The 26,835-nt window shown below is 40.6% G+C and overlaps 1 pseudogene across 1 annotated transcript; it reads left to right on the forward strand.

Moving 5' to 3' along the window:
- Positions 1 to 753: 753 nt before the first annotated feature.
- Positions 754 to 5,114, forward strand: LOC309817623 (hypoxanthine-guanine phosphoribosyltransferase-like; annotated as a pseudogene). The gene is made up of 2 exons: positions 754 to 781; positions 4,580 to 5,114. The product of its transcript is annotated as a hypoxanthine-guanine phosphoribosyltransferase-like (transcript).
- The last annotated feature ends 21,721 nt before the right edge of the window (positions 5,115 to 26,835 follow it).

The raw sequence follows: 26,835 nt of genomic DNA on the forward strand, positions 1-26,835 counted from the left end.
GAATCCCAAAACACCACTCTTGATCTATATTGAACCAACTTATCCTATGTCACTAAATAAATAGGCTGGTAAAATTAGACCAACGAAATGCTGCCATCTGATGTACAAGAGAGCATACCTTTGCTAATATTTTGACAGCTCACAGCACAGTCTCCACAACAACTCCAAGTGGAGAGTCAGCTGCAAGGCTGGTGGAAAAAGCTGTAACTCTGGTGACCAAAGAATCTATTTAAAATCTTACCAGCAATGTGACCTGAGACAGGTCACTTCAGCTCCCTGTGCCTCAGTTTCCTAACTTATAAAGTAAGGTGACAATTCTAATTCATAGAGTTGTTGTGAGAAAGAAAAGATCTAGATATATGAAATCATAAAATTCAGGGCCTGGCACACAGTAGGCACAAAATAAACGTTTGCTGAATGGGTGAGTATCAAGGAAATAAATATAAATAATTCACTGTTTGCTGAAGTTTAAAACAGTAAATGAGTTCTCTCTTTTCCTCTCTCTTTTTCCACCTAGACTTCAGTCCTTCAGTTATTACTGGCAAAATGTTACTAATTGACTGTGATCCAAAACAGGAAACTGTCTTAAAGGAAATTTTCATATTCTACTTTAAAGTAAAAATCCAAAGTTGGGCTCACCCCTGGAAAAATTAGCCTGGCCAGTCTGTCTTCACTTTAGTCCCTCCACACATAAGGAGGTGGAGAGGGAACGCTGAGCAGGAGGCCAGAATAGGAGCAAAAGGAGATTGGGCGATGGATCCCAGGGTTGGTGAGCTAGGATGTAAATGGAAGAGTGTACTAGATAGCTTTTACCCTTACCATTTAAAAATAAACCTAAATCAGAAATAAAAATAAAAAGCACCACATCACTGTTTTTTCCTAAGATCCAAAGGGTGAACTGTGATATGACTTTAAGGGTAAGAGTTAAGAATTCTGACCAAAATTAGGGCCCCAGTTCCTGGCATTTCATCATTAGTATCTTATTTCTTTGGGGTTAAGGACTATTCTTTTTCAAAAGTTCCTTATTTTTTCCAGCTTTATTGAGATATAATTGACATAAAACATTGTGTAAGTTTAACGTGTACATGCGATGATATGATACACTTATACATTGTAAAATGTTTACCTCAGTAGGGTTAGTTATCACCTCCATTACCTCATGTAATTACCATTTCTTTTTTGTGATGAGAACATTTAAGATCTACTCTCTTAGCAGCTTTCAATCATATAGTACAGTATTGTTAACCATAGTCACCATGCTATACTTTAGATCCCCAGGACTTATTCATGTTATAAGTGGAAGTTTGTACACTTTGGCTGACATCTCCCCATTCCCACCCCCGCCCCCAGCCACTTACAACCACCATTCTACTTTGTTTCTGTGAGTTTGGGTTTTATAGATGCTACATATAAATGATATCATACAGTATTTGTCTTTCTCTGTCTGACTTATTTCACTTAACTTAATGCCCTCAAGGTCCATCCATATTGTTACAAATGGCAGGATTTCCTTCTTTCTCATGGCTCAATAATATTCGCTTGTGTATATATGCCTCATTTTCTATATCCATTTATCTGTAGACTGACACTAAGGTGGTTTCTATATCTTGGTTATTGTGAATAACATGGCAACGAACATGGGAGTGCAATATCTCTTTGAAGACTTGATTTCATTTCTTTTGGATATGTACCCAGAAGTGAGATTACTGGATCATATGGTAGTTCTATTTTTAATTGTTTGAGGAAACTTCACACTGTTCTCCATAGTGGCTGCACCAGTTTACATATCCACCAATAGTACACCAGGGTTCCCCTTTCTCCACATCCTTGCCAAAATTTATCTTTTTTATAATAGCCATTCTAACAGGTGTGAGGTAACATCTCATTGTGGCTTTGATTTACATTTCCCTGATGACTGATGATATTGAACATCTTTTCACGTACCTGTTGGCCACTTGTGTATCTTCTTTGGAAATGTGTCTACTCAGTTCCTCTGCTCATTTTTTTTTTTAAGAAGATGTTGGGGGTAGGAGTTTATTAATTAATTTATTTATTTTTGCTGTGTTGGGTCTTCGTTTCTGTGTGAGGGCTTTCTCTAGTTGTAGCAAGCGGGGGCCACTCTTCATCACGGTGTGCGGGCCTCTCACTATCGCGGCCTCTCTTGTTGCGAAGCACAGGCTCCAGACGCGCAGGCTCAGTAGTTGTGGCTCACGGGCCTAGTTGCTCTGTGGCATGTGGGATCTTCCCAGACCAGGGCTCAAACCCGTGTCCCCTGCATTAGCAGGCAGATTCTCAACCACTGCACCACCAGGGAAGCCCTCCCTCTGCTCATTTTTTAATCATATTTTTTGTGTGTTTGTTTTTGAGTTTTATGAGTTCCTTCTATGTTTTGGATATTAACTCCTTATCAGATATATGATTTGCAAATATTTTCTTACATTCCATAGGCTTCCTTTTCATTTTTTTAATTATTTCTTTTGCTGTGCAGAAGATTTTTGGTTTGATTTAGTCCCACTTGTTTACTTTGGCTTTTGTTGCTTGTGCTTTCAGTGTCATAGCCCCCAAAATCATTGCCAAGACCACTGTCAAGGGACTTTTCCTCTATGTTTTCTTCTAGAAGTATTATAGCTTTAGATCTTATGTTTAATTCTTTAAATCCATTTCAAGTTAATGTTTTGTGAGTGATGTGAGATAGGGTTCATTTTATTCTTCTGCATGTGATTATCCAGTTTTCCCTATACCAATTATTGAAGAGATTATCTTTTCGCCATTGAGTATCATTGACTCCCTTGTCAGTATTAGTTGGCTGTATAAGCAAGGGGTTATTTCTGGGTTCTTGATTCTGTTCCATTGGTCTTTTGTCTATTTTTATGCCAGTACCACACTGTTTTGATTACTATACGTTTGTAATAACATAGTTTGAAATCAAGAAGCGTGATGCCTCTCACTTTGTTCTTTTCAGGATTACTTTGGTTCTTCAGGGTCTTTTGTAGTTCCATAAAAATTTTAGTATTTTTTCTCTATTTCAGTGGAAAATGCCATTGGAATTTTGATAGGAATTGCATTGAATCTATAGATGGCTTTCAGTAGTATGGACATTTTAACAATATTAATTCTTCTAATACATGAACATTAGATATATTTCCTTTTATTTGTGTCTTCTTCAATTTCTTCAAATTGAACAATCTCATGCAAAATTATTCAATATTTTTGCAGATTATATTATATTATAAATTGTTACAAGGTAATAGCTAAAAATTCCCTGTGTTCTAAAATGTATCCTTGCTGCTTATCTATTTTATTCATAGTAGTTTGTATCTGTTAATCCCTTACCCCTAGTTTGTTCCTCTCCCCTTTGGTAACCACTAGTTTGTTCTCTATATCTGTGACTCTATGTTTTGCATATACATTATTTTTTAGGTTCCACATATAAGTGTTATTATACAGTATTTGTTTGACTTATTTCACTAAGCATGATATTCTCTAGGTTTATCTGCATTGCTGCAAATGGCAGAATTTCATTCTTTTTTATGGCTGAGTAATATTCCATTGTATATATATATATATATATATATATATATATATATTGCATCTTCTTTATATATTCATCTGTTGATGGGCACATAGTAATCTCTAATGGTTTTTCTAATTTCTGTGGTATCAGTTGTAATATTTCCTTTTCATTTCTGATTTTATTTGTTTGAGTCTTCTCTTTAAATTTAGTCAGTTTTTGTTGTCTTAAAATTAAAAAATAGCTCTTAGTTTCATTGATCTTTTCTATTTTTTTTTTTGGTCTCTATTTCATTATTTCTGCTCTGATCTTTATTTCTTTTCTTCTACTAAATTTGGGCTTAGTTAATTCTTCTTTTTCTAGTTCTTTGAGGTGTAAAGTTAGGTTATTTATTTGAGATCTTTCTTTTTTCTTAATGTAAGTACCTATTGCTAAAGCTTCCCTCTTATAAGTGCTTTTGCAGCATCCTATAAGTTTTGGTATGTAATGTTTCAATTTTTGTTTGTTTTCAAGATATTTTTAAATGTTCCTTTTGATTTCCTCCTTGACCCATTGGTTGTTCAGGAGTGTGTTGTTTAATTTCCACATGTTTGTGTGAATTTTCCAGTTTTCCTTCTGTTATTGATTCCTAGTTTCATACCTTTGTGGTCAGAAAAGTTACTTGGTATGACTTCAGTCTTCTTAAATTGGCTAAGAATTGTTTTGTGATGTGATCTTTCCTGGAGAATATTCCATGTGGAACTTGAGAGGAATATATATTCTGCTGCTGTTGAATGGAATGTTCTATATACATCTGTTAGGCCCATTTGCTCTAAAGTATAATTCAAGTCCAGCACTTCCTTCTTTTATGTCTGGGTGATCTATCTATTATTGAAAGTGGGGTTATTGAAGTCCCCTACTATTATTGTACTGTTGTCTATTTCTCCATTCAGATCAGTTAGTGTTTGCTTAATATATTAGATTAGCCAAAAATTTCGTTTGGGTTTTTCCATAAGATGTTACAGAAAAAGCTCATCCCAGACTGCCCTCAGCCCACACGCCAGCCAGCTCCATTATGGTGACCCACAGCTCCAGCATCGTGGACCGAATGGCTGGCTTGAGATGTGATGAAGGAGATGGGAGGCCATCACATCACGGGCCTCTGTGTGCTCAAGTGGGCTATAAATTCTTTGCTGACCTGCTGGATTACATCAAAGCACCGAACAGAAATAGTGATAGATCTATTCCCATGACTGTAGATTTTATCAGACTGAAAATCTACTGTAATAAGCAGTCAACAGGTGACATAAAAGTAATTGTTGGAGATAGTCTCTCAACTTTAACTGGAAAGAATTTCTTGATTGTTGAAGATACAATTGACACTGACAAAACAATGCAGACCTTGCTTTCCTTGGTCAAGCAGCATAATCCAAAGATGGTCAAGGTTGCAAGCTTGCTGGTGAAAAGGACCCCTCGAAGCATTGGTTATAGACCAGACTTTGCTGGATTTGAAATTCCAGACAAGTTTGTTATAGGATATGCCTTTGACTATAATGAATACTTCAGGGATTTGAATCATGTTTGTGTCATTAGTAAAACTAGAAATGCAAAATACAAAGCCTAAGATGAGAGTTCGAGTTTGGAAACATCTGGAGTCCCATTGAAGTCACCAGTAAAATTATCAAATGTTCTAGTTCTGTGGCCAGCTGCTTAGTAGAGCTTATTGCATGTATCTTCGAGGAATTGTATCTGTTTTGCATTTTAGAAAGGTCAGTTGCTGCATTCCTGAACTCTTTATTTGCACTGTGAGTCTATAGACTATCAGTTCCCTTTGGGTGGATTGTTATTTCACTTGTGAATGAAAAATCTCTTAAACCACACCACTATTGAATGAAAATATTGAAATTGTATCTGTAAGAAACATTTAAAGAGATGAATATATTAGTTTTTTTAACTGAGATTTTAATTTTTATATGGTCAAGAAAGAACAGAAGTGATTGAATACTGTTAATTATACCACTGTGTGTTTAGAAAAGAAGCAGTTTCATATCAGTGACAGCATTTAGAGGTCATTATGTCGTATAAACCATATGTCCTGGCATTACTTTAGTAGGCTTCAGTAGTATTAATTGTATTTTCCCGCTTGTTCAGATTATTTCTGGTGAATCTTTGTCAGCAGTTCCTTTTAAATACAGGTCAATAAGTTCCAAAAACCTACCACTTTTTGAATTCTTCAATGTAAAAAACCCTTAAAAATAAAGGCTGTCTCTTTAAAAGAAAAAAAAAGGTTACAGAAAAACCCAAAAGAACTTTTTGGCCAACCCAATATTTAGGTGCTCTGAGGTTGAGTACATATCTATTTATGACTGTTAGGTCCTCTTGATGAATTGACCCCTTTGTAATTATAGAGTGACCTTCTTTGTCTCTTGTTATAGTTTTTTTCTTAAAGTCTATTTTGTCTGATATGAATATAGCCATCCCTGTTCTCCTTTGGTTTCCATTTGCATGGAATATCTTTCTCCAATCCCTTTGCTTTGAGTCTATATGTGTCCTTATAGCTGAAGTGAGTCTTCTATAGGGAGCATATTGTTGGTTCTTGGTTTTTTTTTGGTCCATTCAGCCACTCTACGTCTTTTGAGTGAAGAATTTAGCTCATTTACATTTAGAGTAATTTTTGATAGGTAAGGACTCACTAATGCCATCTTATTAATTGCTTTCTAGTTGTTTTGTATTTTTCTTATTCAGGGGTCCCTTATAAAAGTGCCAATAGTCTTGAAAGGTAATCAACTTTTTACAATGGATTTAATAGAATGTCAGAGCCTAAAGGACCTTTCTTAGGTGTATTGACTTATTCTTTTTCTGTGTCTCCCATGAAAATAGTTTTTTATGATCATATAAAAGTAAGTGTTCATTTTTTAAAGTTTAGCAACATAAACACACAAAGAAGGAATTAGAGTCACCTGAATTTATTCAACAAACCTGAGATATTCACCATCAACATCTTGGTAACTATCTTTAAAAATTATAGTAGTAGTCCTGGTACCATAATTTGCCAACTGGGTGATTTTGGTAGGTTGTTATCTAAGCCTGTTTCCTCACCTATAAAATAGGGATAATACCCCCTGGGTAGCAAACCTTGTCAATGTGTCTGTGCTTTGCCCAGATCCCCTCAAATACCTTTTACTATTTTTGTGTGCCCATCTTCCCAGCATCTATGTATTTTGCTTTTAAAGTCCAGCACTTGCGAAAGTTTTTACGAAGACTGTCCCTGGGAGACTGGAGCCACTTTTCCTAAAAGTGCAGACAAATCAGAAAATCCTGTGAAATTTAAATCTCTCCAGGGCAGCAGTTAACCAATGGCTGATGCAGAAGTATAAAAGCTCAGCTCTGATGTATAATTTACGTTAGAGCCTCCCTGAAGGATAAAACTAAGGTTGGGACTTAGCCCAAAATTGCACCTTTTTTTTGCTTCTTATCCTTCTGTATCCTACTTGCCCCACTCTTTCCAGTTCTTCCAGGAGTAATTACTTAATAAACCATGTGCACATGAAACTATCTCAGTGTCTGCTTGTGGCGAACCAGCTTAAGACACTCAGGTTGCTTACTTCACAAGTTGTTGTCAAGATAACTCAAGAAAGTGAAAGTGACAACTTTTGCTAGGTAAAGGGCCCTCCCATGACCATCTTTCTACTTTCCTTTTCAAGAATGAGCTCTATATAAAACTGACACTCAGGATCCATGCAGAACCACCTCTCTAGAAATGAGTCTTTGCCCCTGTTTAGAGTCGAGGAAACTGCCACTCTTTCTAGTCCAGTATTTCTTTCCAGGTATGTTAATCCCAAGAATACTAATAATTATAATTACTATATGTAGAGCTCTTACCATATTCAAAAAGTTTGAATATGTTATCACATTTTATCCTCAAAACAGCCCCCTGAAGCAGGAATTCTTACTATCATCCCCATATTACAGATGAGGAAATGGAGGTCCATAAAAAATAGGTATCATCAAATGCCAGTGCCGGAATTTTAACTCAGGTCACATATTCATGACTTCGGTGTCCAACTCTTGACCACTACACATATTGCCTCCCACTTTTTGCCTACCTCTCACTCAGGGAACTCAGGAATCCTGGTTTTCCTCCCCATACGAGCATCAGGATTTCACCACTTAAAACATGCCTCCATTATATCTTAACATTCACCCCTGAGCGAGTCTCTGAATTTCTGTAGTATACATCTTTGATCTTCGCTTTGGGCAGATCTATATAAAACAGTTTATCTTGACAGGATTCTTCTGAGACTTCTGGGAAAATGAGCTTTTGTCGAGTGTTCATTATGAGCTAGGCACTTTGTTAATCAATTAGCTAATCAGCTCATTTAATTTCCACATAAACCTATGATGTGGGCACTATTTTTATCAGAAAAGGAAGGAAGATCATTTTGTAGGCGAAAAAATTGAGGATCAAAGAGGTCTTACCCAAAGATCACCCTAGCAGTAGCTGGCAAACCTGGAACTTGGGGCCTATTGACTCCGAAGTTTGAATTTGTTCTTTTTCCATCAGGCTGCCTGTCAACTTTATTTGTCCAAATCTCAAATTTGCCTTGTTGGCTACAGAGCCAAATGTGTTGTGTCTGTTCTTAGTGATGCACTGTTACTGAAGAGGGTGTTTGGTGAATATTCTGGCTTAACCAGGTGCTCAGTCTGATTTTTGCAAGCTCTGTCACATGCCCAGTTTTGGGGAAGGTGAGAAAGAAATGACGAGGCCAAAGGCACTCCGTCTGGTGGCTTTTTTGCTCTTGGCATAGCCAGTCTCCCATTACACACCTAACTGGTCTAAGAGAATAGCAAGAGGGGTAAGAAGATGGGTGGGTGAGAAGGGAGGACATAAGTCTTCTCCCACGTGTGAGCTCAGCTTCCTGCAGGGCTTTAGTTACGTAAGAGGCACTAAGATTTTCTTGGGTGCCTATTGTGTGCCAGGCTTCTTCATATGCTATTCCTCCATCATTCGTTCAAAAATCTCTGTTGAGCCCTGTTAATGTAAGGCATTATTTATTTTAGACATTGGAGATATAGCAGTGAACATAACAGGCAAAATACCTGCTGCTCTAGAGCTTGCATTCAAGTGGAAACCAAAGAGAAACTTGCTTTTCTTCCCCCAGCTCTAGCTGCAGCTCCACCCCGGGGCATATTTGCTTTTATTTATTCAATACATCAGGGTTCCAAGTGAGAATTCATTTGAAAAAAAAGGACCCTGCTGCCTAGAAGAAAATGAAGTTTGAGAAGGACCATGCTAAACAAATCAGATAATTAGATCTAAAGTAGATCTGTAATTTAAACACAGTGCTTTGGGTTAAAAAAAAAACTTGTTGGAAACTAAATAGTTGCTTTTATCAGAGAACATCATTCTCAGTATAAATCAGTTCTGAGTAAAGGCCTCTGGCTTAGAGAGCAAGAAAGAGATTTGAACACTTTTGTTGTCAAAACTGCAAGAAAACCCCAAGTAAATTAAAATATTGTATTTTAAAATTATCAGGTGAGGGTTAATGACAGCAACATTGCTCTTTCATTTCATTTTCATTGGAACTGCATAAAGTAGATGCTATGATTACCCCATTTCTCAGATAAAGAGACTAAAACTCAGGGAGATTGAGTTCCTTGCTGCTGTTTCTGTGCTTCATCCACACAATCCATATGTGGAAGGGCTGGGATTTGAATCTAAGTCTGTTTAACTCCAAAGTCCAGACATTTTTTACTTGAGCAGATACTGTCTTTTAGTGAACATGCTTGTGTTTCTGCTCCCTACACTCATACTAATGAAAGACAGTGTTCAAGAGACTTCACTAATGCTTTTCGGCTAAGAAAGAGGAAGAGCAGTGTGGATCCCACAGCTTGTGTCTCAGCTGAGCTTCCTGGGGGTCACCTGACCCAAGGTCCCTGGGCTTCACCATGCCAGTATGGGCCTGCATTTGAAGGAAGGCAGTCTTGCCTCCTGTCAGATTCCAGGGATTGAATTTCATACAGCTACAAAGGAAGCAGCCATTTATTAGATCCTTTCCACTCCTTGAAAATTTCCTGTGATCCCTGCGAAGACAATCCAGGTTCAAGGAGGTGCAATGAAACTCTTTAAGAGAAGGGCCACTGGGGGCACATTGTGCTGCTGAGAAAAGCCAATCAAGCTGTAGAGAGAGAGCTGACAGTGTGCCAAGATTGCAGCTTAGAAGCATGAAGCGTAGAACATTCTTCCTTATTTGCCCCTCAACTCTGGCTTCCTCAAATACCAGTCTCAGAGCCAGTGTAGCTGGCTGAAACATCCAGCAAGTCATGGATGCCCTCAATTGTCAAAACACAGCCAGGTCTTTGAGAGCAGATACAGTGAAATCCACCAGATGGTGATGTTTCCAAACAAGGTGATGTGGAGCATGACTCGGAGCTGCCTGGGAGGTCTGGAATGTTCGCTGATGCTGGACTAAAAGAAAGCTTCACATGTTGCTCAAAAGTCAAAGGGCATCTCTAAAAGCCATGAAGATGATGGGTCTATGCAGAAAGGAAAAAACAACTTGGGGAAGGCTGCTTGGGACCCGGAATCATTTGTTCTCTAAACAAGGAGCCCTTTAGCCTCCTGGGGACTAAACGTACCCTCCCTGAGGGCCCTGAGTACTTGATGTCTTGGGGAGAGGGATACATGACTAAAAATTAGGGCTGATGTCAGACATTTCAGCAAGAAAGCAAGTTCCAACGTCTGTCCTAAGATCAGCCCAGATGAGGCCCCATGTCCCACATGATCTATATCAGTGGTTGGCAAACTTTCAGAAAGGGCAGGCCACAGCTTTATTTAGCCCCTCTAATTTAAGGTTGTGCATGCCAGGAATACATTTGAGCATTTGAGGTCTCTTGACTCAACTCTTCACATATGTACAGCAAATATGATTTCTTAAGTGTTCAAAGGCCTTCTTTTAAAATTCAGCTGCAAAAGCAATTTGGCCACTTTTGTGTGATTCCTTGCCTTGACTTTTCCTTGCAGAATATCTTCATGGATGCTTTAATCTACCTTGACAAAATGTAGCCTCCAACAGTCACCTCCCCCCCACACCCCCCCACCCTCCCGCCCCAGGGTTGTGTCCCTCTGCCTTGCAATTTCCCAGGGGATTAGAGGATTTGTTTCCATAGGGCAAGCCACTGGAATTCTCTTTTCCCTGGTCCTCAAGGACCAGGGAAGCATATGCAGTCCTTCCCTGTAGGCGGCCTCAATTCCTACCAGGAATGTGGACTAGCAGGCTGAGCACCCTAGACCTATCAGAGACCAGCCAAGCATCCTGGCTTCTCTCAGCCTCCTTCTCTTTCTCTTAGCCCTCTTCCCCAGGCTAATTTACTCATTCTCCATGCTGCAGCGGAGGTGTCTTGCCTGAATACTTGGACTAGAAGAGCCTTCTCTCTTAAGCATGCTAATCAGCCCCTTTGTAGCATTAATCGTAACTCTAAATTAAAAATTACTTAAGTTTTTAATGCCTACCCTCTGTACTAGACTGTAAGATCCATGAAGGCGGGGAATTATCAATTTTATTCACCATTATATCCCTAGTGGGTGATAAAGTCAAGCATTATAACGTTCACTTATAGTAAGCCCTTAAATGTGTCAGACATTGCTCTGTGCGCCTACGTGTGTGCTCTGTGTATATTAATTCATTTAATCCTCACAACAATCCTATAAGGTGTGCACTATTATCATCACTGTTTGAGAGGTGAGGAAATGAAAGTGTGGAGAGGTTAAATAGCTTGCCTAAAGTCACAAAGCTAGGAAGTAATAGGGCTGGGATTTAAACTCAAGTAATAGGGCTTCAGAGTCCATGTTCTTAACCATCACACTCTAGTGCCTCTCCCTGAGACTAATACATGAATGGAAGTGAGTGAAATGAAATAATCCACCTCTACCATATTCTCCAGTTATGATCAAAAGTAGTGCTTTTCTTGGACCCCAGAAATAATCTTTTGTGTTTAAAACTGGAAGCCAGATGGAAGCAAGCACACAAGTATTGGCAATCTTGGTTTAGAGGGGTCCATCCAAGAATTGTCCTTTGCCTGGCTAACAAGAGAATACCTTGGACTCAACTCATTTCATATCACACATTGAAAAACACATTCTTAAAGCTCAAACAGGGATTTAGGAGGATCTTATCTTTAAGACAAGGCAGAGAAGGCTGAATAATACTGTATTATTGGGATTAGGTTTAGTTATGAGCAATAGTGAATCCCCAAATAAGAGAAGTTTATTTCTCTTTCATGTTTAGTAAGTCCTGAGGTCATCAGTTCAGGATGGGGGCATGGTGTTTCTTAGTGACAGGGACTGTGAATGGAGATGTAAATCGGGGAGCAAGAAATAAAGGACTGGAGTTCAGGGCAGAGAAACTCCACTACGCTGTTGGTAGGAATGTAAATTGGTGCAGCCATTATAGAAAAGAGTCTGGAGATTCCTTTAAAAATGAAAAATAGAGTTACCATATGATCCATCAATCCCACTCCTGGACATATATCTGGAAAAGGTGAAAAACTTTAATTCAAAAAGATACATTCACCCTAATGTTCATAGCAGCACTATTCACGATAATCAAGACATGGAAGCAACCTAAGTGTCTATCAACAGATGAATAGATAAGAAGATGTGGGAAATATATACAGTGGAATATTACTCAGCCACAAAAAAGAATGAAATATTGCCATTTGCAGCAACATGGATGGATCCAAAGTGAAGTAAGTCAGGCAGAGAAGGAAAAATATTGTATGATATCACTTATATGTGGAATCTAAAAAAGAATAATACATATCAACTTAATTACAAAACAGAAACAGACTCACAGACACAGAAGACAAACGTATGGTTACCAAAGGGGAAAGGGGAGGGAGAGGGATAAATTAGAAGTATGAGATTAACATATACACACTACTATATGTAAAACAGATAACCAACAAGAACCTACTGTATAGCACAGGGAACTATATTCAACATCTTGTAATAACCTAAAATGGAAACGAATCTGAAGCTATACAGCTGAAACTAACACAATATTGTGAATCAACTATAGTTAAAAAAAAAAGAAGAGAGGTTGGGGGTGGGGCACAGAGGTGAGATGATGCTGAATTTGAAGCACCTCTGGGATATCTAGATGAAGATGTGTATCAGAAAGTAAGATATAATGTCAGAGGACTGGACTATAGATACCGATTTGAGAGTCTTCATCTCAGAAACAATAATGAAAGCCCTTGGAGGGATACTATTTCAGAATCTGAAAGTATAAAGAGAGAAGAGAATAGGCCAATATCATGAGGTTTTCAAAATAAGAGTTTCAAGGAAGAGAAGGAAAATCAATAATGTCAGCTGTTGTAGAAAGCTCAAAGAGGATGAAAGCTAAGAAAGGAATATCAGAGACAACAAGCTGAAACTGCCCTGAGCAGTCTTGGGTGGTGAAGAGCTGTGGGAAGTGTTGAGAAGGTGCGGGTATGCAGGCAAAGCAAGGCAAGGAAGAAGGGAAAAGACCCCGATTTCAGGGTACCTAGTGTGGGCAAACGGTGAGGAAGTTTGGGTCCAGGTTGTAGACCACGCATTAAGGTTTTGATGTGTGAGTTGAGGGTGGGCAACAAGGTATGCTCACTTTTACGCAAAGCATGGAATTTCAGAACTGGAAGTGCCTTTCGAAACTTCTTCTAATCCTCAACTGAGCAGTAATAAGAACAAAATTTATGCCCACAAAGCAAAACCTAACCACTTCTGTCCTCAGCTGTTACTAACCAAGGCACCAGCCTTTCCTTGGCCCTATAGGAACCCATGTGGGCAAGACTACAAAACACTCTTCAATCCCATTTAATAAAACAGGGAGTTTTTCCAAAGATTCAAAGTCTGACACCAGGGAATTAATTATCAGTCTTCTTTACAGAGATAAAGTATCGCCTGTGGAGACACCTATAGAGAGAAATATTCTAATTACTATTTGGGTGCCAGAAAACAATATCTGGAATCCCAAGGCAGAGAGAAGTTTTGGAAGCCACTGGACCTTGAAAACTAGAAAGTGGGCCTAGTCTATTGACTTACTACAAGGCTTACTCTGACCAGTCATTAGATATTAGGGATGCAATCAAGGATGGGGATCTCTGTGAGTTTCCAGAAAGCACCTTAGCTAGTTCATAGTAGAGAACCTAGAGAGCTTTATTCTTTACATATGTTCCTTTCTGAGAAGTTACAAAGGGAAGAATCAAGCTCCAAGGCCCAGTAGACCCTGATAGAAGGCTATGCATTTACGGGAGGAAATAAAGGCCACATACAAGGAAAGAGCAATGTAATTTTTAAAAAATTAAATAGTGTTCCGCTCAGCCGATTTTTTAAAATTTAGAAGAAGAAACATAAAAATTCTATTCAATAAATTCAGAAACAAAAAGCATACCTTAGGTGACCCAAAACAGAAACTCTGTAGCCATAAGCAATAACTCCCCATTTCCACCTCACCTCAGCTCCTAGTAATCTCTCCTCTACTTTCCATCTCTGTGCATTTGCCCATCCTAGATATTTCATATAAATGGCATCATATGATATGTGGCCTTTTAGGTCTGCCTTCTTTGGCTTAGCATAATGTTTTCAGGTTCAGATGAGTGGACAGAATTGAAATTCGGCATGGGAGTAGGGGATCACAGAGTGAGGGACAGGACACCCAAGACCCTAAGGGAGATGAAAGCAGAGCGATAGAGACAGAGATGTTACAAAGTGAACAGAGACAGGGAAAGAGGAGACTGGAAGGAATATCCTTCTTGGAGTTGTGACGGTATAAGTCTATGGAGAGGGTGGCTAAAGATAAAATGCGAGTCCCAGACTTAGCAAAGACGTATCAGAGTCATGACTTGACCTCTGAAATGCTCACAAGCTCTGCAACAATTCAGGAACCATCCTTTCTTCACTTGGAACATACTTCTGCATTTATTTTCAAACCGAAGGTTTATTTTTAAATAAAGGTGCATTTACCCATGGAATTCTGAAGGTTTTATATAGTTACAAAGGAATGGCTTAAGTTATAGAAGTCTCCATTAGAATCTTAAAGGAGTTGATTTTCTAGCTTTTTTTGGGGGGGCGGATTTTCTAGCTTTAATCTTTTTTTTCCCCCTTGGCTGCGTTGGGTCTTCATTGCTGTGCGCGGGCTTTCTCTAGTTGAGGCGAGTGGGGGCTACTCTTCATTGTGGTGCATGGGCTTCTCATTGCAGCGTCTTGTTGCAGAGCACAGGCTCTAGGTGCACAGGCTTCAGTAGTTGCAGCACGCAGGCCCTAGAGCACATGGGCTTCAGTAGTTGCAGAGTGTGGGCTCAGTAGTTGTGGCGCATGGGCTCTAGGGTGCATGGGCTCAGTAGTTGTGACTCATGGGTTCCAGAGCACGGGCTCAGTAGCTGTGGCGCACGGGCTTAGTTGCTCTGCGGCATGTGGAATCTTCCCGGACCAGGGATCAAACCCATGTCCCCTGCATTGGCAGGTGGATTCTTAACCACTGCTCCACCAGGGAAGTCCTCTAGCTTTCATCTTAAACTATTTATTCCTGAAAGGTTTGCTTCCTGAAAGAACAATGAGATACCACTACACACCTTTAGAGTGGATAAAATCCAAAGCACTGGTAACACCAAATGCTAATAAGAATGTGGAGCAACAGGAACTCTCATTCATTGCTGGTGGGAATGCAAAATGGTACAGCCACTTTGGAAGACAGTTCGCAGTTTCTTATAAAACTAGACACACTCTTACCATATGATCCAGCAATCACACTTCTTGGTATTTACCCCAGTGAATTGAAAAATTACATCCACGCCAAAACCTGCACATGAATGTTTATGGCAGTTTCATTTATAACTGCCAAAACTTGGAAGTAATTAAGATGTCCTTTGATAGGTAAATGGATTAGCCAATTGTGGTACATCCAAATAATAGAATATTATTCATTCTAAGAAGTAATGACTTAGCAAACTAAAAACATTGAGGAACCTTAAACACATATTGCTAAGTGAAAGAAGCCAAATATGAAAAGGCTTCATACTGTGTGATTCCAACTAAATTACAGTCTGGAAAAGGAAAAAGTATGGAGACAGTAAAAAGATCAGAAGTCGCCAAGGGTTCTGGGGGAGGTAAGGATGAATAGGTGAAGCACAGGGTATCTATAGGGCAGTGAAAAATCATTCCACATGATACCTTAATGGTAGATAAATGACATTATCCATTTGTCAAAACTCATAGAACCATACAACACAGAGTGAACCCTAATGTAAACTATGGACTTTAGTTAATAATAATGTATTGATATTCGCTTATCAACTGCAACGTGTATCACACTAACGCAAGATGTTAACAATAAGGGAAAGTGTGTGCAGGGTGGTGAGTAGGGGAGTGGACAGAGTGGGTATATGGGAACTCTCTGTACTTTCTGCTCAATTTTTCTGTAAACTTAAAACTGCTTTGAAAATAAAGTCTGTTGATGGAAAATGAAAGGCAAATAAAAAGGCCACGCACCCTCCGAAAAACGGTGATGTCCTCTTTACATATTTTGTGGTTGTTGCTATTTATTATCTCTATAAAAATACTACCTCGACTAAAATCTGGATTTGATTTGTAACAAACCACCCACATTAAGACATAAATTTTGATTTCCAGTTCAAACTTTGGGAATTATGGACCAAGCTAGCTTAAATCTCTCCAAGAGCAAAGATCATCTAGAATCCATGGAATGACACCAAGATTTTCACCACTCTTTATAGCTTGTCAGTTCTTCTGTCACGTAGCCAGAGGTTTCGGCCTGAGTGGAATATTTACAGTAACCCCTCTTGTGAGGGTTTATTCTCGACTGGAAGCTTGTCCCTGGAGCAGTGGTATTCTTTTATACTTGCTAACTGTATTTGTTTTCAAGGGCTGCTCTGACAAATTATCACAAACTGGGTGGCTTAAAACAATAGAAATTGATTCTTTCTTAGTTCCAGAGGCTAGAAGTCTAAAATCAAAGTGTCAGCAGGGCCATACTCCCTCTGAGACTCTGGGTAGAATCCTTCCTTGACTCTTCCTAGCTTCTGGTGGTAGCCACCAATCCTGGGTGTTCCTTGGCTTAAATCTGCATCACACAGTCTCTGCCTCTGTCATCACATGGCATGTCCCTATGTATCTCTCTGGGTCTCTTCTCCTCTTATGAGGACACCAGTCAAATTGGATTAAGGGCTCACCCTACCCCACTATGACCTCATCTTAACTTGATTCCATCTACAACTACTACTACAACTCTATTTCCAAATAAGGTCCCATTCTGAGGTCCTGGGGGTTAGGACTTTAACATATCTTTGGGGGGACACAAATCAACCAACAATACTAACAGAATAATGAGGTCAAGTTGTGGGCACGGTTTGACTTTTAACGTGAAGCAAAGCCTTCTCAGAAATGACATCTTCTACTGAGAACAGCCTTGGGATTCTACATAGACCAAAAGTCCAACTCTTACTACCATGTACAGTCATGCTTCCTCAGACATCAGGTAGAACATTCATTCAGGGGCTCTTTACCTATAGGCTAATAGCTCTAAAGAGGCTTTTTTTTTTTTTTTTAATCAGCCTCACTGGGCAGGACTGTGTAGCTCTTTGAAGCCATCAAACCTGACAGTTCACACCGCATAGGTAGCATTACCCAAAACCAGGCCTCGATCTGAATTATTCACAGCCTCAGTTCTGAACTTTCTGCCCTAGACTTTCCTCCCCACTTATATCTTATTCTTTCAGCTTCTGATCTCATGATTCCTCTTACTGATAATGGTTATACTTGTTCTTTGGACTTGATGTTTAGCACCATTCCTCTGGCTCTGACCAATATCTTTCTTCCTGGACCCCAGTTTGAACTTACCAAAGACTGTTGTAATCATGCATTATGGGCAAATACCCTATAACGTCCACCCATACGCAGCACAGTCACCTGCAGTTAGTGCTCCCATTGAACCATATGAATCAGAACCAAACATCAAGCCATGACCTCTAAGGTTCTAGGCCATCCCTTGTGCTGCCATGAAAAATTGGACCTTCTTTGATCCAGACAGAACCATCCTTTTTCCACTGGGAACATATTGCTGCATTTATTTTCAAAACTGAAAGTACATTTTTGAAATAAAGATTTATTTTCTCATGGAATTATGAAGGTTTTACACAGATATGATGGAAAGTCTTAGGATATAGAACTCTCCTTCAGGTTCTTAATGGTGTCAGTCTTCTGCCCTCATATCTTGCCAGGAACAACCCTAGGAAATGTCCCCAGTAACCTCCTAATTACTGCATTCAATCACTTGTTTTCAGCCCTCACACTGCTTGACTTCATAATGCCATTTGACACTATTGACCCCTCCCCATGTCTCAAAAATCAGCTCTCTCTTAAGAGATAGAACCTCTGCTATTTTCTCCAACTTCACAGTCTCCTTTGCTCTCTCCTCTGGCTCTGACCATCCTTTAATCATTGGTCATTCTCCAGGCTCTCTCCTTGGCTTTTTGCTGTCATGCTATACCTTCTGTGGGTGATCCCATTTACTGTCAAGGCTTCAGTTATATGTTAATGATTTCCAAATCTGTATCTCCAGCCTCGACTTCTTTTCTGAGCTCCAGACCTGTGTATCCAACGACTGGGCACCTCAAGTTCAACGTGTCCAAACAAATCTCATTGCTTATATTGTCTACCTCAGTGAAAGTACCATCAGCCTAGATTTGTTGCCCCATTTCACCCCTCACCTCTAATCTACATGTTCTATTTCTCTTAAACGACCCTTTCTCTTTGTACTCACTAGCTTTACCCTAGTTGGAGGCTTTACTACACTTTGGACCATTTAAATAGCCTTTTGCCTAGTTTGTCTCTCATTTCATACCGTTCTCCACCTGGCATTCAGAGTGAAAATGTCATAGCATGAAAGTCTTAAGTCACTTTCCATTGCCTACAGGATAAAGTTCGGTTTCCTTAGTAAGCCATTCACGGGGTGGCCTTTCGCACTTTGAACCTCATCTTTTGTTTGCTACACCTCCTCCCCAAAGCTTCAGTCATATCAAACTACTTCTAGATCTCAATGTGTATTATTGTTTTATGCCTTTAGTTCTTTTTCTTTCTGCCTGGAAGACTTCCCCTTCTCCACCCCCGACTACTTAGAAAAGACTCAGGGCCAGACCTCCTTTCTGAATACGAGGTAAGAAAGGCGGACCTCTGTAAGAGCTCATCCTTGCGGACGTCCCAGCAGACACTCTGTTGGGCAATTGCCCCCTTTTTCATCTGGGCCCTGAGAGAGAGAGAGCTATGGCATGGTGACCCTGGATCCCTGCCAGAAGCTGCAGGGCAAAGACAATTTCTGTGGTGGACTCTTCTGGATGTGTGTCAGTTCCAGGTGAGGCTTTGAGGCTGCCAGGTTCTCAGGCTGGATCTCCTGTGGGCAGGCAGACAGCTTCTCCATGTCCTAGGTGCCAGCATTGTGAAGGTTTCTGCTGAGGGGTTCCAGTTTTCCACAGTTACACAGATAGCTAAACCTACCCTTGTCTTTGGCCTGACTCAAAACAGATGGGTGAATGGGACTGTTCCCATCCCCACTGGCTCCTGGGGTACATTGTGGCTGGCCCACAGTATCCATCATGCAAGAGGCCTCTTTCTCGAAATAACTTATAGGATGATCTCTCTCTCTCTCTCCTCAGCATTTATTCAATCAACCAATATTTATTGACCAAGAACTATACACCAAGCACTCTACTAAATACTGAGGACACAGCAATATACAAAAAACAGGCAAAAAAAATCAGTGCCTTTTTTGAACTTACAGTCTAATGTGGGAGACGGACATTAAATACAAAGACATGTAAATATTTCCTTAATAACCGTTGTGAAGGAAACAGTGCAATGAAGGAAAAGTGCAGGGTTCTATGAAAGAACTGAGTCTTTGTCAGCCTGATTGTTGGAGAAATGAAATCCCTCAAGTGAGTACAAAGCAATTGCTTTTCTCTTGAAGTTTTAAGTTTTTCTTCTCTATTTGTATGAGTTTCTTATACGTTAAATCTATTAATCCCTTGTCTACTATATTTGTTGCAATTATTTTCCATGTTAAAAAAATTCTAATTAAATCTAAAAACTCTGACACATTTGAGTATTACAAAATACTCAAATATTTTTTTACAAAATGTAGGTGTCCCCTATTTGAGTTTGTCTCATGTTTTCTCATGACTAGGTTCAGGTTATGCATTTTTGGCACAGTTGTCATAGAAGTGATGCTTCTGACTTTTCATTGCATCCTATCGGGGGCACATGATTTCAATGTATTCTATTACTGATGGTGTTCACTTCCATCACTTGGTTAAGGTTTTCCACTGTGAAATTACTCTTTTTCCCCTTGTTTTATTATTTTGTGGACTCCTTTCTCACCCTGAATGGACTCCAACACCCCACACAAGGCTGCTCACCCATGCATGCCTTCATCACCCAGGAATGGACAACCTTCTCACCCCGTTCAGGCTCTGACAACCCATGCCTGGCCACTCCCATGTGTGGATGCCCTCCTCACCCTCTCTGGGCTCTGACACCCTTTGCCAAGCCTTTCCTCCACACGGATGCCCTCTCTTACCCTGCTCTGGTTCTGACGCTGAGTTTTCCCCCTTCATGGAGGCCACTGTCATTCACTTGGGTTCCAACATCCTATGGCAGGTGCTCACCTCGCAGATGGACACCCTCCATTTGGGCTCGGATGTCCCATTCTGGGTCCTCCCCCTGCATGGACACCTGCCCACGCTGCTTAGATTTTAAACTGCACCTGCTTGGAGTCTGACTCTGCACAGATGCTGGGGCTCTGCAGGGATGCCCTTCTGACAGTGACCTGGCTCTGACTTCTCACTCCAAGCTGCCTTTCCACGCACCTTGCTCCATCCCTCTTAATGGCATGGGGACTGAACTGCTCAGACAGAGAAGAAAAAGGAACAAAAGAGGAAGAAGTAGAGCTCTACCCACTCTGCTACATCCAGAGTCTAAAGCCACGGTCAACCCTCATCAAGATTATCTGGATTATTTCAAAAAGCTCCACCTTTTTAAAGGTACATTTAAATGCCATCTCTTTATGAAGCATTTTCTTTTCTAAAAAAGAATTATTTTATAATTAAGTGTGCCAAGTGCTCAAGTGAGAGAAACACATAATCTGTAGGTCATTAAGGGGTAGTGGAGAAATGAGGATGAAGAGATAGGTGAGGCCCATGTAAAGCCCATGTGCTTTACATTTTAAAAATATCCCTCTAGCCATTGGGTGGAAGATGGAATGGGGGGTGGGGAGGTCAATTTTGAATGTAGGGAGGTCAGTTAAGGGGCTATTCCAGTAGTCAAGGTGAGAGATGAGCCTGTTCTGGACTGGACTGGTAGCAAGGGAGATGAAGAAAAGCTGATGGGTATAGAATACACGATGGAAGTAAAACTGACAGGACTAGCTGATGGGCTGGGTGTGAGAGGGAAAGAGAAGAATCAAGAATGACCCAGGGGCTTCCCTGGTGGCGCAGTGGTTGGGAGTCCGCCAGCCGGTGCGGGGGACACGGGTTCGTGCCCCGGTCCGGGAGGATCCCACATGCCGCAGAGAGGCTGGGCCTGTGGGCCGTGGCCACTGCGCCTGCGAGTCCGGAGCCTGTGCTCCGCGACGGGAGGGGCCCCAACAGTGAGGGGCCCGCATACCACAAAAAAAAAAAAAAAAAAAAGAATGACCAGGTTTTCAGCTTCAACAACTGGGTAGTGCCAATAACTGAGATGGGAAATCTTGGAAGAGAAATAGGTTGATGTGGGAGGGGGAAATCGAGAATTCTGTTAGGTATCCAAGTGGAGATGCTAACTAGGCAACTGGATATACATTTCTGAAGCTCAGAAGAGAGAGCTCCATCTCAGAAATGTCTCAGTCTGAGACACCCCTCCATCCCTAATCACAATCCCCCATCCCTTTACCTGTCTCCTAATCAACATGCTTTTTGGTTTCATCAAGACCTCAATTCCCATCCTCAATCCTCATTCTCCAAGTCTGGCAGCCACCTTCTAGCTTCATTATTTTTCTCTCCGGCCCAAACTCAGCGCTCTGCTTTGTCAAACATTCCAGTTGAATTTGCTCTATTTTGTAACTTCTGTCATATCCGTCTTGCTAATCCTCAATCCTGGACAAATACAGTCATGTTTCTTTTTTTTTCTGTTCCTAGTCCTTCTATGGGTTCATAACCTGGGATCCAAAGATGGGCTTCATGAACCCTCTGACTTGTAATATATATATATATATATATATATATATATATATATATATATACACACATATATGCATTTATTTGAATAGACCATGCATTGTACTTACATTTCCAGAAGTATTTAGGACCTTAAGAAATTTTGAGAACTTTTACATTAAATGATACTGGCAAATATTAAAAACAAGCAACAATAATTAGTCCCATTGTAAATTCATGTTATGGGAGCTCAGCTAGTTCCTTAAAGTCACTTAGTGATACTTTTTACTGTTATTAAAAGTTCAGGGATTAGGGAAATATGAGGGAAAAAAGACTCACAAAATTAAATTTGGGGTTGATTCTTTCACTTACAGATGCTTCTTAAGGCATAGTGGATATTCATCTAGGCAGAGTAGAACAGAAAGAACATGGAATTAGGAGGCCCAAGGTCTAGCTCCATCTCTGCCTAAAACTAGTAGTGTGTCTTTAGGTAAGTCACCTAACTGTTTCTAAGCCTCAGTTTCCTCATCTGTAAATAGAGATGATAGTATCTCCCAAAGTTTTTTAAGGGTCAAAAATTGTAACAAACATATGTGAAAGTGTTTTGTACATACCTAAACTACAGACCCCATGTTGCTAAGGAGAAATGGCTGAATTCTCAAAAGTGTGGCATTTCTTTTCCTGAGACGAATTGAGAAAAAGGGTCAACAGGGCAAAGTCCTGGAAGCAATACGAAGTGGACAGAGAATTCATAATTAGCAATTGATTCAACATGTTTTGCTGTAAACATACTCCTGGAAATATTTTGAAAATCTTCAGCTGTTAATCTCCAGGCACTGAGTTGGGCCAAACAGGGAGGGGACTTGGGTGGAATGATGAAATCCAGGATGTGTCTTTTTGGCCCCCCCTCACCCATCCCCAGCCCCACACTCCACGCCTGTACCCAGTGTCTCCTGCTGGCAAAGTCAGAAAGTATCTCACCCTGCAGCAATGTGGGAGCATGGAACAGCCTGAAGGCAGAGAGGGGCTGAAAGCAGGCAAGCAATCCTTCCTGGCAATTCCCCTGCCCTTGGCCTCTTGCCAAAAAGAAGTCATGTGTCCACCTGGCTCTCTCTCCCTTCCTGTCAATTTCCTTTCTACCAGGGAGCTTTGCAGTTTCTTAAGGAACTCTCGAAGACCTATAATTTTTCCAGACCCCAGTGAAAGAATTTTTCATGGTGTCATTCTAGGCACTGTGACCAGCAGTGTGTAGAAGCAATGCCTCCTCAGCACATTAAAAATCCAGCTCAATATTTGCTTTCCAGTCTTCCTGATCTGAAGATTAGCCTTGGTGACAGAAAAGAGAGCTACAAGCCTTGAACGTTCTAGTCAAACATTCTCTTCCCAGAATCATGAGTCACCAGGGTGGTTGGCTTAGCTAATAAATAAATATTGAAGCACTGGCTTCTTGTTGAATCCTTGTAGTTAATAATTCTTCAAAAATAGATAATCCTCAGTAGTGTCACATAGCAAATATACTTGAGATCATGGTATAGTGCAGTGGTGCTCCATGTAGGGTGTGCACTGGAATCTGTTGAGGGAGGGGATTATTGGAATCAACTAGGACCCAACTCCAGGGAGTATGATTCATTTGCTCAGAGGGTAAGTGATGGGTGGGGTGGGCAGGGCATTAGTATAGTCTAAAAACTCTCCAGGTGAAACAGTCTAGCAGTTCCTTAAATGATTAAATATAGAGTTGCCATATGACCAGCGATTCCACTCTCAGGCTTATACCCAAGAGTAGTGAAAACATATATCCACACAAACACTTGTACATGAATGGTTTATAGCAGCACTATTCATAAAAGCCAAAAGGTGAAAACAACCCAATGTCAATCAATGGATGAAGAGATAAACAAAATGTGGTATAGCCATAAAATGGAATATTATTCAGCCACAAAAAAGGAATGGAGGACGAATATAGGCTACAACCTGGATGAAACTTGAAAACATTATGCTAAGTGACAGAAGCCAGTCACAAAGGTCCAAATATTATATGATTCCATTCATATGAAAGTCCAGCACAGGGAAACCTATAAAGACAGCAGGTAGCTTAGTGGCTGCTTAGGGCTGGGGGTGGAGGATGGAGGAATAGCAGGGTGATAGCTAATGAGTATGGGATTTCTTTTTGAGGTAATGAAGATGTTCTAAAATTGACTTGGGTCAGGTTTGCACGTATATGTGAATATATTAAAGTCATTGAAATGAGTGAATTGTACGGTGTGAATTATATCTCAGTAAAGTTGTTTAAAAGAGAGAGAGAGAAAATAAAATACTGCCCGGGTGATTTTAATGTGCTGCTGAGGTTGAGAACCACTGGTGTAGTTGAAGGAGCATGCAATTGAAGTTAGACAGACCGGAACAAAATGACTGTGTCGTTAGGTGACCCAGCTGTGGTTCTCTGAGCTTCATTTTCCTCATCTGGAGAATGAGGATAATAATTTCTGTCTCATAGGCTTGGAAGGAGGATTTAGTGTGGAAAACAAATGAAAGTATGTATGTGTAGCATCTGACACTTAGCAAGCCAGCACTCTATTAAAGGAAGCTATTGCCATCATTGGTTTTCTTTTCTGCCTGAAGGCTCAGAAGGACAGCATTAGAAATATCAGTTCTCACTGCACAAGCTGGGGGAAGGCAAACTGAAGAGTGGAGGGGACCAAGCCAAATACATTATCTGAATGTAGACTCAATAAATGTCCTCTGTGCTGCTAATAATTTTTTTGGCCCTGTCACAAAGCCCACATTCTTCCGATGAGTAAGACTGCAGTGTCATTGTTCACAAAGGAGATGGGTTGCTTCTTTTTTGCCTTAAGTGTTGATGGAAGACCAACACAGGCCCACAGTGGGATCTACTGACTTTCATAATATATTTGCTGTCAAATCTACCACTGTAGGGAATTCCCTGGCTGTCCAGTGGTTAGGACTCCACGCTTCCACTGCAGGGGGCCCAGGTTTGATCCCTGGTCTGGAAACTAAGATCCTGCAAGCCAAAAAACAAATCTACCACTGTAATATGTCTCTCAGATCCCCTCACTTACATCCATTTCCACTGTCATTACCTTAGGCCTCTAACACCTCTCGCCTGATGACTGCAACATTCTCCTTAACCGTCTCTAACCCTTTCCCCTCCTACTTCTTCTCCATACCTCAATTCCAGCCATCTTGGTGAAGCACCATTCTGATGGAATTTTTTATTCAAAGACCTTTCAATGGCTTCAAGCCTTTCAAGAGTTGCTGCTATATGACAGTTCTGTTAATAGTATCATCGTCTATGCAGTTGAACTCAGTTCAACAAATCTTTATTGATGGTCTGCTTCATGATAGGTTGTAGAATAACTAGTAAACAAGACACAGTCCTTTCCCTATCAGAGTTTACTTTCTTGCCAAGGGAGGCAAACAAGCAATTTCGATGTATGTGTAGGAGATAGGCAAAGAAGAAGAGGCAAGGGGTTTCAGAAGGAAGAAAGAGAGTGAGCAAGGGCATGGGAGTATATGCAAGAAACTACAAAGCCACAGGATATTAAAGGGAAAGGTGTGAGGACAGAGTGGGGGAAATAAGGATGGATAAATAGGCAGGGGCCATGTTACATTAAGAAGTTTGGGCTCAGTCTGATAGTGATAAGGAGCCCTTGGGGAGTTTTTGGCTAGGGGGAGATACAGGATTATATTTGCATTTGTAAAAGATCACTCCGGCTGTTTCGTAAAGGAAAGATTATAGTGGGTCAGGATTGGAGGCAGGGGAAGCTCTATGGAAGCTAGATTATTTATGACTGTCCAATTACCCAAGCTAGAAACTACTTAGTTTCTATTCCCCCTCTTCATCATAACCAATAATCACATCAAGTCCTGTCAGTTCTACCGCCAAAATTGACTTAATCACTCAGCATTTATTGAATCCTTCTATGCATCAAAAGCTGGGCTTGATGACAAAGGATCCATTTCTCTCCTAAGAGAAGCTGATTGTCTTTGGGGGGGGAGACAGATATGTAAATGGATAAATGTGAAATAATGTGATAAGTACTCACTGGGCGCTGTCAAGGCAGGAAGAGGAAGAGAGAAACAAATGAATGTCTCTGCCTGAGGGCAATGAGACAGAAATCAGGGATCCGTGGAGATGAGGTATGAGTTACGTCCTGAAAGATGAGTAGAATTCTCTAGAGGGAGGAGATTTGGGGAGAGTGTACTGCCCATGATGGGAATAGCTCCTGCAAAGGCATGGAAATGTGAATGAACAGGGCTTATTTGGGAACCAGCAAAAGTTTGGGGTCATGGGGACTGGAGATTAGGTTATGAAAGGAGGCATAGAAAAAGATGAGGTTGGAGAGGTAGACCAGGTTGGAATGTGAACTCCCTTGTTTAGGGCAGTGGATCCTGGAGAGTCATGAGAGAATTTTAAGCTGAAGAATGTGATATGAGCAGATTTGTGACTTGAGTCTCTATCTTAGGCCATATTAATTTATCACCATCTCTTCATTTTTTGAAGACATCCTGATTTTGCCCTATTAGGGCACTTGTTCTTTCTTGTTTATATGATTGCAGTGGTCTAACAGGTCTCCCTGCCCCAGAATCCTCTTCCAATTTATCCTCCACTTTGGCATCCTTCTAAAACACCTATCCATTCCTGCCATTGCCCTGCTGCAGCCTGCCAGTGGCTCCCCATCGCTGCACGGCACGCAAGACCCTTGTAATCCAGCCTGTGCTGCTGTCCAGCCTCATCTGTCATCCCTCCTTCCCATCCTTTTTCCAGCCTGCCCCTTTTGCTATCCTTGTTAACTAGAGGGCTCCCAAGACCACCAGGCACATTTGGGGCTCCACATCTCTTCTCGTTCTCCTCCTACAAAGTCTATCTGAAATGCCCTTACTGCAAACTTCTCCTTAGCTTTCAAGAACCAACTCATAAGGCAAGTTCTTTCGACCTTCCCTTGACCCCCTACAGGGAGAACAAACCCCACTTCCAGTTACGTTCACTCTAAGCATCTTTGCCACAAGCATTTTTTGCCATTTAACTAATTTGCTGTAAGGCAATTTTGCCCTGAAAAATTAAAAACACTGGTTGACAGTTTTTG

This window comes from Grampus griseus (assembly GCF_964374135.1).
Source record: "Grampus griseus genome assembly, chromosome: X".
Taxonomy (NCBI): domain Eukaryota; kingdom Metazoa; phylum Chordata; class Mammalia; order Artiodactyla; family Delphinidae; genus Grampus; species Grampus griseus.